Below are 15,552 nucleotides of genomic sequence, written 5' to 3'. Positions count from 1 at the left end.
AAAATTCTAAGCAGTCTTAAGGAACTAAGACTTGGCCTTTGGGAGCCTGTAGTATTTAATTGTTAAGCACAGGCCCTGTCTGCTTATATAATGTATTTTTTTCAAATGATTCTTTCAAAGTGTGTTTTTTTTTTTTTTTTTTTTTTTTTGCGGGGGAGGGTCCCTGTTCTGTTGCCGTAGTTTTTAGGAGCTTGGAAAAGTTGTTAAAACACTGTCCATATGTTTATTACTTATTTTGAATGGCAGTAGCATTTTCTTAGAGCAGGGAAGAAATTTGTGTTTTACATGCTAAGACAGCCAATAAGAGAACTATTTTAGTGTCGTTGAATCAAAGTATGGGAGCTCAGAGGGACTCAGAATACTAAGTTCTGCACTGTGTTTTTTACAAATAAAGAAACTAAGATCCAGTATTATTGTCACTTGGCCAAAATGTTACAACACTTTAGTGACATTTACTGTGATATATGTTTTTAAATACCACATGGGATTATATTTTTGCACATCACATAAAGCAAGTTACTGGATATTGAGTCATCTTAATCGCTTGGTCATTTTACATTTCCAACAGTCACTGTTCTTTTCCATATCCAGCTTAGTAGCATATTTTACAGTATAACACTCTTAAAGACATTGAAAAGATTATTTGGTTCTAGTTAATACAAATAATAGTACCATCGATTCTTTATAAAAGACATGCCTCTCTCTATGTGCTTCATTGCAGAAAATTCAAATTTATCAGACCTGCATGAGACCACACCATTGATCTCTTCTCCCTGCTACATTCCCGACTGTTTTTTAAACTGAAAAGACTTACTGGTGTCTGACTTACTCCTGCAAAAGATTTTAAGAGATGCTAAGCAAAATTTCAGTTAGGAGGAATCAGTTCAAGAAATTTTTTATACATCATGGTGACTGCAGTTAATAACAATATATTGTATATTTGAAAATCGCTGAGAGTAGATTTTAAGTGTTCTCACCACAGAAAATAAGTATGTGAGGTTCTATGTATGTTAAATACCTTGATTTAGTCATTTCAGAATGTACACATATAGCAAAACATTTTACATCATAAATATATACAATTTTTACTTGTTAATTTAAGGAATATATTAATAAAATGCTATAAACTAAAAAAAAAGCTAAAGTCATACTCTTGGTTTGGTCTTTTCTTTGGCTTAGTGACCTTGTTTTTACTTGTCCTGAGTGTCTTAACTTGAGAATCTTTTACCAGGCTAAAGCTAAGTGGGGGATGGGGGCGGAACATATCTTTCCATCCTGCAAGTCCTACAATACCTATCCCTTTTCCTATTTTTGTCCCTGCTATCCTGCTATTATGGCTTTATAGCTTCCATAGTAACCTTCTAAATGTAGCTAATTACCACCAACTCATGCAACCGGCATCATCTCCAAACCTCTTTTCCCAGAGCCCCAAATACATTGTGTACTTTTTCTGCATTTGAAGATATCAGGGAAAAGTTTTACCAAATATTTTGTTACTGTTTAACATATCTTGCCATTTTTCTAACTTCTTCTAACAGATTCCTCACTACTGGCTCGCATCCTTGGAGCCAACGTGTTTCTTGGGATTTTGTTTTATGCACCCTAGCTCAGATTTTGTTATTCTGTCAAACAACTGCAATCTCTTAGGGCTTACAATAACAGATATTTATTTCTTACCCATGCTATGCTGCTTAGGCACTATGGGTCAGCTGTGGCTCTGGTTGGTTCTGAAGGGCTCAGCTAACCATCAAACATTTTCTTATTTTGAGGGATCCAGGCTAAAGGGACATGTTCTTATTTTGGAAAGCAAGGACTACTATAAAGGCAAAATATGCAAACATATTTTAAACATACTCTTGGACATGACCCACACTGCATTGACTTACATTCCATTGACAAAAGGAAGTCACATGTCCAAACCTAAAGTCAATGAATAGGAACTATACTTTGCCTACAGAGAAATATGACAAGTATGAGTAGGGGACAAATAAGTATTAACAAAAATAAAATCTACCAATTAAATTCACTTGTAAGTATATGGTAGAAGAAAGATCTGGTAACTTTATTATGTTCCTATGAATTCTACAGTCCTTCCCTTCAACATGGCTCTTTCATAATCCTGATTATTGGTATTATTTTCTGAATCTAGTGGATAGTTAATATTCTGTGAGTTTCAGCTTTCATTTCCTCTTGTTTTGACAATTACCAACTAATTGAGTGTCTCCTGAAGTCATTGGGGAAGCACATAGCTGGAATGGTGGAGGCAGAAGACCTGGCAAGTGACCACGAGGAAAGCAAGTATTAGAACAAGCAAAATACAGGAGGGTGGAGAAGGAGTGGCAATATGACCACTTTAAGGAGTTCATGAATGAAAGATAATAAGTTGGTAGGAAGTATATGGCTTTTAATTCATTAAGAGCATAGTTCTAGAGTGAGACAAACACTATGGTAGACTTTCAGACTTTAAACAAGATATTTGACATGTTTGAACTTTATTTTCATTGCCTGCCAAATGAAGACAGTAGCCAAAAGATAGTATTATGAGAAAATGTGTATTAAATTGTTAAGTGTCTTGCTTATTGATACTTACCTGTACCATAATAGGTGGCAGCAATGATATATGTATATAGGCAATTGGTAATCAGCAAATGTTATTTATATCTAAATTTTTGTGTGGTGACTGTGGGTTTCCTCTTTACAATTATGCAGGAGTCTCGTAATTTCATTTAGGTATGACTAAAAACATCAATATAAAACAAAAAAAGGTGAAAGTTAAAAAATAATACTTTTCTTACCTCTCAACTTAGGAAAAAAACAGAATTATATGTAAGATATTTTTGATCTTCCATTTTGCATTAGTCTCCAAAGATTCTCTGGTGTTTTGGTTATTTTCTCAATTTGAAAGCATTGGATCATTAACTGGCACTACAAAAGAGGAGGTAAAGAAAAATCCCTGGATACTTCTGGGAAGATTACATGGCCAAAGAATATCTTTCTGACTTTTATATTAAAATGTCCATTTTAAAAAAAAATCAAATAAAAAAACCCACAGGATCTCTAAGGTAAGATCTCTAAATAAAATACAGCTTCCAGTTTCATTGTATTGCCTTACAAAAACTGTATTTGAATCAGTTGTGGACTAGTTAAACCTATTTTTCAAAGCAGACATAAAAATAAAAATTAGGGCAAATAAGTAAATGTGTAATATTAATTTAAGTACTTTATATATTATCGTGTTATAGTGGTATTATACCAACTTAATATAATTAAGGAATTATAATTTTTTCTGCAATCCTTACCCTAATTCTATAGCCTATGTTTACGTTTTTTTACGTGTATCTTTTATAACATTTTGGAATTATGCTATCATACAGGTTACTATCAGTACTTTTAAATTAAAAATTATATAACAAATACTTCCCTTTTTATTATATAGCTTTCATAATTATTTAATGTATATATAATAGTTTATCAAATGAATGACAGTAACATATGCAACTACTTCTCCGAGTTGGCATTTAGGTTAGTTTTCCCATATTATAAGTATGATTACTCATGGGAACTAGGGGAAGGGGTCATAGAATTATGAGACTATAGCTGACAAAGTGTTGAGTGACAAAGAGATATGTCATAGATGGAACTAAATATGTTCAGGATTCTGAAGAGCAGTGGTTCACAAGGAAGCTTCTGCCCTCAGGTGGGCAGAGGAGTCCATACATCAGGGAAACTTATGTCTTGGTGAAATGGAAGACCCTGTTTCTCAATGCTTGTGGCCAGGTTGGTTCACCTTGCTGTGGCCCTTTTCTTAATCCTGCCTCAGTAATACTGTATTATTTAGAAACTTTAGGGATTCTAACATCTTTCTGAATCTCATCATTGATATCAGGAGATCCTGTGGGTTTTTTTATTTGATTTTTTTAAAAATGGACATTTTAATATAAAAGTCAGAAAGATTCTTTGGCCATGTAATCTTCCCAGAAGTATCCAGGGATTTTTCTTTACCTCCTCTTTTGTAGTGCCAGTTAATGATCCAATGCTTTCAAATTGAGAAAATAACCAAAACACCAGAGAATCTTTGGAGACTAATGCAAAATGGAGGATCAAAAATCTCTTACATATAATTCTGTTTTTTTCCTAAGTTGAGAGGTAAGAAAAGTATTATAAGTGGCTTCCCAGCTATGCTCTAAGGAATTCTAAGCTTTTTAGGAAGAACCAGGGACCATTTCAGGAGTCAGGGGATGCCGATAAGTGGAGTTCCAGGCTCTCTATGACACTCCCAACCCCATAAACCAGAGTAGCTGGTTTGCGTAGTAGGATTCTGAGTAAGATTTCGTTCCTAGAAAGGACTCTGTGGCTTTAAAAACTTTAGAAAGAGAAAAACACAAACAAAACAGAATATACACACAATGATTGTTGGCATCCTCTTTCACTGTAGAGCCATATACACAATTTCTCTCTGGGAGAGCATTAAAGACTGCACACATGCTAACATGTAAAACTCCCAGATAAATTTTTCCCTAAAGGACATGAAAATCATATTTAAAAGTTTGGGCTGACTCCCTTTTGAGGAAGGGGCATGATATTCAGCACTGTTCCGGCTTCCCATGTAAGGGAAGAAAAAAAAATTTCTTTCTATACTTTCTAAGTTCTTAGCTGCGACCCCAGTAACTAAATGCAGATTAACAAGAGAAAAACAAAAGGAAGTTTATTAAAGTATATACCTCATTATACTTGTGAGATACTCAGAAAAATGAGTGAATCTCAAGGAGGCGGATTTGAATTCAGGCTTAAATACCATTGTCCACTAATTAAAAGAAAGAAAGGTGTGGGAAGGGCCAGTTATGTGGAGATGCCTAGGAAAACCAGATAAACAATGATAAGGTTTGTTACACAGATTAAGTCCATGCCTTCTCTTTTGATAAGTCTCTAGCGATTTAGTTGTTCCTCTCTTACTGGTGCAGAGAGGGAGACACCATTAAAAATAGAAATTTCCTTTATAGATATAAATTTCCCTTACAAAAGGGTGGCTTGACTTTCAGAGCTTCTCCTGTGTCTGATGGTTCTCAAAATAATCAGCTCAAAGTAATCCTTAAGCTAAAGAGTCATATTCTGGGGTCACATATTCTGGTTTTCTGTAACAACTAGATAATATCTATAAGCAAGGATCGATTTCTCTTAAATATGACAGAAATTTAGCTACAAGGAGAAAAACATTAGAAAAAAATAAGAAAATTTTATATTTAATATGAACAGAAGTACAACTCACAACCAAGTAAACGCGTAAGGAAATACATTTATATTTGCATACTAAAGTTTTGTATTTCAACATTTTTGTATTTTCAAGTTTTTAATAGAAATATAAGATTTACTCATTATATAACATTTAAACATTTCAAAAATATATAAATCCCACATGGTCACTTTCCAAAGGCATAATTTGTATAGATATGTAAATGTATGTGTATTATCTCACTAAAGGAAGAAGCTGAGGCAAAATTAATATGCATAGAAAGTTTATTTGGACCAAGCTTGTGGATTGCAGCTCTGGAACATAGATTCAGTTGCCCTGAATATACACTCCAATTAGTGGCAGTCTACAAGTGAATTTTTAAAGGAAAAGAAGAGGGGGTTCTTGAGTTGTTTGTAAAAAAATTACATTAAAATAACATCAGCTATTGATTGGCTATATATTGTTTTTGTTTGTTTGTTTTGTATTACAAACTCCAGAACGTGAAGATAATGGATGAAGCAGCTAGTCAAGAACAAAATTACTTTGAACAATTGCCTCCAGGCATGGGTGGGGAACAGGGTCTGGGCTGACTGAAGTCTCATACTCGTCTTTCTGGGCCTGATAAATTTCGATACTTCATATAGCTTATATTGCTCTGAGCTAGTTTTCTTTTCTCAACCTAAGTAGTCTTTCTGTGTATACAATTTAAAATAATTATATTCTGTTCTACATCTTACTTTTTCATTTATTACACTTTTAGCAACATTTCAGCCATATCAATGTGTGTAAATCTGCCTATTCATTTTATAGTTATATGATATTAATACTTTTTTATGAGTGTACAATTTATACATTTTCTAATGACTTTCAGTTTGCTACAGTGATAAATGATGTTGCCCTGGACATCATGTGTCTTTGCATACCTGTGCAATTGTGCCTACAAGAAAAACATCTTAGTAGTGCAGTTGCTTGGTTAATGGCTTTTATAAATGAGTCACCACTACTACTATCCTAGTTTCCTAGTGCAGTCGTAACAAACTACTACAAACTTGGTGGCTTAAAACAATAGAACTGTATTCTTAATATTTCTGGACGTCAAGATGAAGAACCACATTCCTTAAAAAGGTTCTATGGGAGACTCTGTTCCATGCCTCTTCTAGTTTCTCGTGGCAGCTGGCATTCCTTGGCTTGTGGTCACATCACTTTCTGCTGGGCCTCCATCTTCACAGCACATCTCCTCTCTGCATCTTCCTTTCTGTGTGTCTGTCTCTGAACTCCCTCTGTCTCTTTTTGTTATAAGGATACATGTGATTTCATTTACAGCCCACCTGGGTAATCCAGGATAAGATTCTCTCTCGACAGCCTTAATTTATATACATCTTTTGCCATATAAGGTAACATTAAAAGTTCTGGGGATCCAAACATGGACATAGCTGGCATTAAACCTATTATAACTGTTTTACACATAATTCTACAGTCTGAGTATATCTCGTCCGAAATGCTTGTAAGCAGGTCAGCTGTGGAATTTTTCACTTGTGATGTCACATAGGCACTCAAAAAGTTTTGGATTTTGAAGCATAATTTTTTTGATTTTTGGATTTTGGGATGTTCAACCTGTATTAGGAATCAGGGGAATTGTTTGGTATGGGAGGTCCACTTCCAATTCTTCATAGATAATTACATACTGGTTTATATTATTTTTTTCTAACTTTCCCATTATAAAACATTTTTAGTTAGTTTGATCCTTATTGTCAATTAGCATTCTCAGAGTCATTTAACCACTGCAATAGTTTAGTCTAAAAACAAGTTTTGTGTTATTGACATTTTGTGAGCTATGCACTATTGATATCTCTCTTGTCTAGATGTCAAAGTAAATTAGTCAATAGGATTTACGAGATGGTCCACTTTGAAGAATAAAATAGCCTCTTGGGATTAGAGTCCAATTTTAATTTAATTACATGTTGGGAAAGAAAAGATTTGGTTCAGTTTAATTTCTGTTGTAAAATTGGGTGAGTTGTCACCTAAAGTTAAACATTGTACATTAATTTGATGTTGCTATATCCTTTTGTATAAAAAAAGGAAATAGCTAAAAAACCAGACAATCATTCTTTGAGAACAAATTAATTCATTTAGGCGAAAACATAATATAACTTACTACTTATAAACACTTTTTAAGTAGGATGTAGAGAAAAACTCATGCTTTAACTATAGGGCTTCTAGAGAAATTTATAGTGAAAACAATAGTCTAAGAACTATTGATTATTTTGGGACTAGTTTGGTGAGTCCATTATTTCTAGACTGTATTTTGAAATATAAACTTCTGGATAGCATGGGATATTGATAAGACTTCATAGAATGGAGGCATGCTGGTTTAGGCTTTGAAAGTTGAAGAAAGATTTTTCACAAAATAAATAAAGAAACATTCTAATACTTTATGTGACTGAAAGAGCCTTGAATATAACATTATAGTCTAGCCATGGATCATCACTGATAGTTTAATTACTCCTATGTCTTACATATTTTTCTCCATAGTTTAATCAACTGGTATTGATTCTAAAAGAAAAGGCGAAGTTATTGGGCTTCAGTTCATCCCACCACATAAATTGTTGAAAAATACTTGCAGGTCACGCTTGTAAACGGTGATATTCTATTGGAGCCTATATATTCAAAAACATTGTGGAATGCACAGGTGTAAATGAGCTGTAAAGATGATGAATTTCAAAAGACTTTGAAGGATAGTTGTAGTTTTTGAATTCCAAAGATAAGAATATGAATTCTGATGAACAATACCATCAGAATGGACATGTACAAGAACTGAAATTTGGAAATTTCCAGAGGAATAAAACCGAAGGAGTATAATTGTATGCAGAAAGAGTTAGCTTTCATGTTGTGTTATAGTAGAATCAGCAACAAAGGCCCTAATAAAAAAATACTAGTTGTGGTAGCAGTTTGGTCACCTACTAGACATTTTACTTAGAAAAGTCACTTTGCAATTCTGATCATTTATGCCCTCGTCTATAAAATGTGATTCAAAATACCAGTTCCCTGGAGTTCATGGGATTAAGAAAGTAAAGTATTTGCATGTTTAGAAAAATAAAAAGCTCTAAAACATTTTTTATTTTTTATGCACCCTGTTATAAGTAAAGCCCATCATAAAACATGCGGCATATGAGTTATTACTAAGGAACAAAATTAGCAGATGGCAAAGCGCAACTTCTGGCTATAATAATTAAAGCTACTTTTGTAGGGGGAGTAAGCTTATGCCTACTTGGACTTCAAGAAGCAGTCCTCTAAATAATGGTTTTTCCAAATCGAAGGAAAGCTTTCTCATTGGCTTAAGGATTGTTGGTTTTCTACAGGCTTTGTAGTCAGACACACAAACTCTAAAACACTACCTTTTTAAACATACTTTTAAACCACCTTAATGGGGTATGATTTACATACAAAAAAAGCTGTCTATAATGTGTACAACCTGGTTAGTTTGCAGATAAGTGCACACCCATGAAACCATCACTACAGTCTATGCCTTAAATATGTCCACCCCCAAAAGGTTGCTCCTGCTTTCTTTATTTATTATTGTTACATTCTGAACAGAAAACAACATAAGATCTACCCTCATACCACATGGTTTAAGTGTTCAGTAGAGTATTGTTAACTATAGGTACTATGCTGTACAGTAGATCTCTAAGATCTATTCATCTTACATAATTTTATCTTTGTTTCTTTGACTAATTCCTCCCCATTTTCCTCTTTTAGTACCTGGAAACAACTATACTATTCTCTGCTTCTATGCTTCCTCATCTTTAATGTTTCCACTAAAACACTACCTTTCATTTTTAAAACTAAAGATTAGTAAATGCATTGTATAAATATATCTGCATAAATGTATATGAAATATATGATGATAGTTTAATATATGTAAAGAAAAGGATGCAACATAGATCGATATAGATATAACTATCAAGCAGAGTCTTCCTGAATTATTTACTCATTTGTTGAAAGGAACTCTGGATGTGAGCTAGTCTTTCTGGAAGAAAATAGGCCAATTAAGTTAAGGTGCTGTGAAATTTCACAGAAATGTTGGTGAGCATGTAGAATTTGGACTTGTCCAGGTCTCTTTTATCTGGTCCCTAAGCTGGCCTGCATAAATTATATATATTTTTTTATTTTCTTGGAGGGTTGCCACATGGAGCCTGTATAAATTATGAGTATAATTAAGCACATAGACTGGAAGATCAGAACCTAATTTTTAGATATGCCTCAGGTTCTCTTCTGAGGCTTTGCCTGGAAGCCAGGGAAGTTCTCCCTGCCAGAGGAAATAGATATAAAATAATTTCTTCAAAATATAAAGGTTTTCTACCTTTGGATGAGCTGATTACTTGGGGTGGGATGGAGCTGCTATTCTCAAATTACCCAGCTTTAAAAAGCAGCAGATGGGTCCGAAGGCTCCCTGTAGGACCAGAGCTGATGTATGTGCCTCTTCTCACTGCTCTAATCCCAGGCCCAGGAGACCCATTTAGTGTGAACTCTTCATTCCTAGCACAAGTTAGACCTTTAGTTCCATCCTTATGAATTTCTCAGTGTTTATTCATGACTTTTAAGCCTCTTTACTCATCTTCTTCCTAGTCCCCACCCACCCGCCGTTTCTCATGGACTTGGCATGCAGATCACACTTTCCTCATACTCTCATACAAACCTCATTTGACCTGGTGGCTGTGTTGCCTTTGTTCAGCACTTTAGAATAGGTGGCCCTGGATATAAGGCAGACACTGGGTATTTAATGAAGGTATTGACATTTTTCTTAGTTTTGATCTAGGGAAAGAAAGCCTTGGTCCAAACAAAACAAACTCTTAGGTACTAAATTCTATATATTCAGCAGCATATTTAAATTGAAACAAATATATCTGATGGATTAGAGATTTAGCGTATTTTTCTGTCACCCTGATTTGATTAGGAAGTTTGAATTCTAAATCACAAGATCTCTAAAATAATTTGTTTCTTTCCTGAAACCCAGTCTGTCTTATTATAAGCCATGTATATTACTGACAGTATTTCTAATAATTATATTTCAATTTTTTATTTTCATTGTCAATGGATATTTAATTTATTTAATTGAATTTTAGAGAAAATTATTTAAATGAGTATAGGGAATTATTTAAGTGACAGATAGTGAATGCCAATAAGAATTTTCTTTCTTATAATCATAGGCTTGTAGTTTACTGTTGTTTTCTTTTTAACAAAACCTGATTTTTTTAATCTTATACTTTTTTTTTTTTTCCTCATGCCATGTTTGGTCATTTTAGTCATATCTTAGTTCTATTATTGTATTGACAAAGATGTATTCAATTTCACTAATTATTAAAAGATGTTCAAATTTTATTGAGGTGATTTAAAGGCAGTGGCTCTAATTTGGCTTACTGAATTCAAATATGCATGTAATGATTTGTTTTTCTATTTCTTTAGATAATCCAAAATCTACTCTACCTCTCTTCATTTGTAATACCTTCAAATATCACACTTCAAGGTTTAGTGACTAGGCCTAAAGATTTCACATATAATCCAAAGAAATCTGTTCAAGTGGACATCTATCAACAGGTAAAACTATGCTTTTAACTCTGTTTTTCTTGTCTATGCTTACAAGTTGTGCTTGTTAAAAGAAATAAGACACAACTGATATAAATTGTATTAAAATATTATAGAATTGAGCATAGGAAAAAAAGGCATGAAGCCAATGAGTGTGTATGACTTGGATCTTGACAACTGGTCAACTCAAGAGTCACTAATAAGGCAGACGTAACAATGTTGGAATTATAATTTTTGAAACTGATTGGTTCTGGGTCTGTTTTCTAATGGATCAGTTAAGAGATCATAAGATGTCATTTTATATGAAGAAAAACAAAAGAAGTAGTAGATAAGAAAATGAAGAAGTATATGAGTGGCGCCTTGCACCCTGGAGCCCACAGTTATTATTCAAATCAAGGAAATGTGCTGAAAACAGAGAGTAAAATATCATATAAATGAGAAATAAATTGATGAACTGTGGGAAAAATGTAATGCAAAAACAGAAAAGATTGAAGAGAAAAAATGCTTAATATGATTTTTATTTAAAGGCAAGTATACTTTTGAAAGGAACGATTTGTGTAGCATCTAAGAAAATAGCTTCACTTTTATAACAAAGCAGAAACAATTTGAGTAGTTGACAATTCAGAGAATGAACATGCAGTACATTAGAAAAACATGAATTTAATAGGGAATATAAATCAGAATTCCTCGGTGATATTCCTTTGGACCAGAATCTAGAGAAATGTGAAACAGCTGATTATCTATGGAAGGCTGATGTGCAGGTCACCTATTGTCATTCAGAATTGTTAAAGAAAGAACATTTGTGCATTAAAATATGTCTGGGGATATGATTGATACTTAGAGGAGGTGAATATGTAGTTGTGTGCATGTGCACACACATGTGGATGCACATGTGTATGTGTGTTTGAGATAGAAAAATGGGAGGAGTCAAAGGAAGGGCTGGTAGTGTATGCTATTACTATCCATTTTTACTCCTTTCAGTTTTTCCGATGCTTCCATTTTTTTAGTCCTTTTCTGAATTTGGATGATGGCCTCATCATTTACTTGTATATACCATAGTCAAGATACATTTAGCAAATATTCCTTTCCTTTACTTTTCATTTAGGATATCATCTAAAGCCAACCTCTTCTCAGGCACTTATACCATAATTGCTACCAGCATTTGCCTTGAGATTGCTGCCCCTGTCTAGAAAGGACTGTTAAAAAAAAAAAAGTCTGCCTCAAACAAACATATAGGGGCCTAACATTTTATTCTGATTTATTTCTCTTTAACTTCATTACAAAACAAAACCTGAAACTTCATACTTACAGAGATAAAATGACAGCGGATGGCATAATGGGTGAAATTTTTTTTTCAAGTTCAAATATTTATAGCTATTTATTGATCAATTTGTCTTTTATTTACCCTATTATATGCTAATAACTATACTGAGAACTTGGAATACAATAACTGCCTTGTTATCTTAGAATCTGATGGGAAAGATGGATAGTGAATAAATCAGTGGAAATGTTATTTGAAGGCAAAAATATTGTAGCTGTTTCCAAATTATTCATTGGGAGAATGAGGAATTTGGAGAAATCTATGTTTTCCTATGATTCAAATTGAAATCAGAACTATAAGAAAAGTACTTATTACAATAGCTTATAATATTGAGATAAGGTAAGAATCTAAACAGTCCTGAATTTTTTATGAAATAATTTAGAGAATATTAACCAGTGAAATATTGTTAAAACTGATTATGCAGCTATTTGTGATTTTTAAAGAAATCCAAATAAATGAGAAATTCAAATCTTAGAACTCTACTTCTATACAGCACATTTTAATTAAATTTATATACATAAATATATACACACATTGAATATACATACATACAGGTAAATATTTACGCATTTGTTGTTTCTTCAATTCTAAGAAGCACGTATTTCACATTTTAACATCTTTGAAGTCAGGATGTCTTACACTGGATGGCATTTTATGATCATTGTTGCTAATGTTGCCTATGCCTATGCACATTTTAGTGATTGTTTCTGATCATGGTTGGACAGTTTCAGTCTTTTGATATTTCAGTCAATAAACCATTTGTGGACCATTAGAGGAAGGAATATAAGTTCTGTTGTTCACTGAGTATCTTCTGTTGATATTTTCTGGTAAGACGAAGAACATCAGTGTCAAAATTTAAAGTGGTGTAAGCAGCTTGAAAGAAATTCCTAGAGACAGTAATGGAATACTCTGTAGAAATGCCAAACCGTGGATGCTCTTTATAGGCCAGAGGAGGATATTGTGTAAAAAAACACAGCTATTGCAAACTGTGATTCAAAAAGTGATTCAGAAGAATCATAATCTGATTGTGAAAATATTTAGCAATACTTAATGAGTTGGACGTTGTTTTCTTTTAGTACATATTTATACATATAATTTTGATATAAAAAATTGCTGTCATTTTCAATTGGATAAAATGTATTATGTAAACATATATAACTGAAGCTATAGCAGAGTATATATAGCAGAATATATTCACCAGTATGTCTATAATAGTTTACTCTAGTGTTAGGATTGTGGGTGATTTTTATTTTTTTATGTATTTTTTATTTTTTTAAATTTTAAATTACTAATTAGTATTTATATCATTGGCAAATGATAAATAGTTACTTATTTTAATCTTTAAGTGAAAATGTATTCTAAATTTGTGGGATAATTACTGAAGTAGAAATATGATGCATAAGTGTCCAAATTTTAGAAGGACAAGTTGGAAGCTTTCTTCCATTGGTGTAAGCATAACTAGTAAAATACAAGAACTGGTGTTTAAAGAACAGAATGGCTCTAACTACATGAAAAGATACTCAAAAGTATTAGTGATCACAGAATGCAAATTAAAAGCACAATGAATTTTTTCATGTCTACTGCATTAGAAAAAAATTAAAAATTATGCATTGGTCAGGATATGTGGCAAGGAGAACTCTTATGCACTGCTTGTTTCAGTGTAAATTTCTACAATAAATCTTCTATAATCCCTATCCAGTATCTCTGCAGAATTGTTTACACAAATGCCCCAAGAGAGAAAAGTACAGGAATGTTCATAGGAGCATAATGACATCTAACTGGAGACAGTTCAAATCTTTATATATACTTAGGTGTGGGTTACATATAGATATAGATACATACACATGTATATTCAAAAATGACGTATGGTCAATCCTTATTATGAGTGATTCCATATTTGTAAATTTGCATATCCACAGAAATTTGTGATTCACAGCACTTCTGCAATTATTTGCTGACATGCACAGAACAGCAAAAAAAGTTGTTATGCAACACTTACATTCCCAGCTGAGGTCAAACAAGGCAAGACCCTGCCTTCTGGTTTAAGTTCTCATACTGTAAACCAGTATTCTTTTTATAGTCTAATACCATGTTTTTCACATTTTGTGCTTTTTGTTGGTGATCTTGCTGTTTAAAATATTCCCTGAGAGTAATGCTGAAGTGCTGTCTAGCATTCCTCCGCACGAGAAAACTATGAAGTGTCTTTTAGAAAAAATATTTGTGTTAGATAAGCTTCATCCAGACGTGAGTTACGGCTCTATTCCCTGTAAGTTTAGTGTCAATGAATCAGCAATATGTATTAAGTAAGGTATCTTTAAACAGAAACACACGTAAAACAAGGTTTTGTATTGATTGGTTGATAAAAATGTGGTCAGAGTCTCACCTTGTTTTTCTACTATGTGCAGCGGTTCAGCATTTGGTAATTCAGTGTTCATGGTGACTTTATAGAGCACAGCTTCCATGAATAATGAGAATCAACTGTACTCTGTGACATGAGATTTATAAGTCTATGTACATCATGTCTAAATCTAAAATTATAATATTAAATTAAAAAACTGTTTCCAAGATTATATATGTCATATGCATATTATTACATGCATATAATGTATAAAATGTAATATATACTTGAAATATTAATAATTTATTAAATTATTGTTATTGTTAAGAATTAAATGTTGACTCTGATCTATATATATTTTAGGTAATACAAATTTTATGTATAATATATATTTAGTTTATGTATTATATATAAATTTAGGAACATATAACATATACATACACACACATACATATATGGTAAAAGTATAAATAACATTAACTTAAAAGCCATCATACAATTTGGGATAGTTGTTGCCGTTTGGTAGAGAAAGAGCGATGTGTTCAGAGAGAGACATACAGAGGTGATTTGATTAAAAATGGCTATTGCTATTTTCTGAAGATCCTAAAATTATTTAATATTTTTAGAGAAATTCTGGAGGATTTCACATTCAACCTAAACTATGATTTATTGAACACTGAACTATGTGCAGATCACAAATCTGAGGCAAGCACACACTATTTCATTTAATTCTCACACTACTCTTGTGAGGTAGGTACTCTTCATGCAATTTTTTTTGACACTCAAGATGAGATTGTCATGCAAATTTCACTTTAAGATTTGGCTTTTAAAAGTTATAGCTTCTACATTAAATGTAATAAAAGACATGGAATTTTGAAAGCCACATATATATTTTTTCTCTCTAAAAATGTAATTTTAAGATCTTCACTCATTGTCATTTTATATATAATTTTAATAAAAATTAGGATAATGATAGGTAAATTTGTCTAATACATATTAGTGATGCCATTTACATGTAGTCTTCTGTCAATGCTCTTAATTACCTTATAAACTAAATATAGGTATTATCCTGTTTTTACA

At 32.7% G+C, this 15,552-nt stretch overlaps 1 protein-coding gene across 3 annotated transcripts in view; it reads left to right on the top strand.

Annotated features, from left to right (window-relative positions):
* Positions 1-15,552, top strand: part of SLC16A7 (solute carrier family 16 (monocarboxylate transporter), member 7) — a 170,411-nt gene that overhangs the window by 85,157 nt on the left and 69,702 nt on the right. The window contains exon 1 of one of the 3 annotated variants that reach the window (XM_011969867.1): positions 3,653-3,777. The exons of the other annotated variants lie outside the window; for them this stretch is intronic. The gene's annotated coding sequence lies outside the window, so the exon portion shown is untranslated. Of the gene's footprint in view, positions 1-3,652; positions 3,778-15,552 lie in introns of those variants that run through there. 3 annotated transcript variants of the gene reach the window in all.

Source organism: Mandrillus leucophaeus, unplaced genomic scaffold (assembly GCF_000951045.1).
Source record: "Mandrillus leucophaeus isolate KB7577 unplaced genomic scaffold, Mleu.le_1.0 Scaffold917, whole genome shotgun sequence".
In the NCBI taxonomy this organism is placed as follows: Eukaryota; Metazoa; Chordata; class Mammalia; order Primates; family Cercopithecidae; genus Mandrillus; species Mandrillus leucophaeus.
Note: the sequence above shows the minus strand (reverse complement) of the source record. Positions and strands in the feature narration are given on the sequence as shown.